The sequence below is a fragment of the Gekko japonicus genome, unplaced genomic scaffold (genome assembly GCF_001447785.1).
Source record: "Gekko japonicus isolate JY-2015 unplaced genomic scaffold, Gekko_japonicus_V1.1 scaffold8581, whole genome shotgun sequence".
Taxonomy (NCBI): Eukaryota; Metazoa; Chordata; class Lepidosauria; order Squamata; family Gekkonidae; genus Gekko; species Gekko japonicus.
Window position 1 is genome coordinate 4,181 of NW_015161080.1, and position 1,227 is coordinate 5,407.

The window sequence follows — 1,227 nt, forward strand, 5'->3', positions numbered from 1 at the left end:
GCCCCCGGCCCTGCCGCCTTTATCCAGCAATCCTGGTCCAGAAGAAGACTTGGTCCAAGCTTGATCGAGCAGGGAGGCTTCCCCCTGAACTTGGCCGACAGACAGCCCATTGGAAGAGGCCGGCTCTGAGAAGGAGTGCTGGGAGTCATAATAGGAGAGTCCGACCTGGAGTTAAGCGGGCTGAACCCGAGGAGAAGGAAGAGACCGTGAGACGATATGGCGGCTGAAAAAAAAGAACTGCTGGAGCTGGATTTGTACGCGCTGCTGGGAGTGGGTGAGAAGGCGGCGGAGAAAGCGATTCAGAGAGCCTACCGGCGGAAGGCGTTGACTTGCCACCCGGATAAAAATCCAGAGAATCCCAAAGCAGCCGCGCTCTTCCATCAGTTGTCTCAAGCGTTGGCAGTCCTAACAGACGCAGCAGCAAGGGCGGCATACGATCAAGTGAGAGGAGCCAAGGGACGGGCAGCCGAAAGGACTCAAAAGCTGGATGAAAGAAGGAAAAAAGCCAAGCTTGACCTTGAAGCCCGGGAAAGACAAGTTAGCAAGGAGGAGGAGATCCAAATCACCAGAGCGTTAGAAGAAGAGATCCTGCGGCTACGGGAAGAGGGGTCCCGCCAGCTGGAGGAGCAGCAGAGACTCATCCAGGAGCAAATCCGATTTGAGAGAGAGCAGCGATTACGAGGCGAACGAGATGGGTACGGCGTGGAGGGCAAAGGAACCCCCAGGCTCAAACTACGATGGAAGTGCAAGAGAGGAGAGGAGGCAAAAGGAGTCTATTCCAAAGAAGTTCTCCTGCAAATCTTACAGAAGTACGGTGAGGTTCTGAATTTAGTGATCTCGAGCAGGAAGGCTGGGAGGGCAATTGTGGAGTTTGCCACCCTGAAAGCGGCTGAGATGGCCGTGAAGAATGAAGTCGGCCTGATAAGCCATCCTCTCAAGGTCTCCTGGCTAGAGGGCCAGCCACAGCCACGACTAACGGAGGGTTCTGTTGTTTCCGAGCGAGATTATGAAAGTCTGGTGATGATGCGGATGCGCCAAGCCGCCGAGAGACAGAAACGGATCGAGCAGCTGGGAAAAGAAGATGAAGAGTCTTGTGCATAGAATTAGTATTGCACAAAAATGGAGAGACAAATCGGGGCCCACTGTACATGAACGGAAAAATAAGGTCTGGGGACACTTTGTGCACGGAAAAATAGCAGCAAGCTCACAGTCTAAACAGAAAGAGTG

General features: G+C 53.6%; 1 pseudogene; it reads left to right on the plus strand.

Moving 5' to 3' along the window:
- Nucleotides 1–216: 216 nt before the first annotated feature.
- On the plus strand, nucleotides 217–1,101 carry LOC107122705 (annotated as a pseudogene).
- Nucleotides 1,102–1,227: the final 126 nt, after the last annotated feature.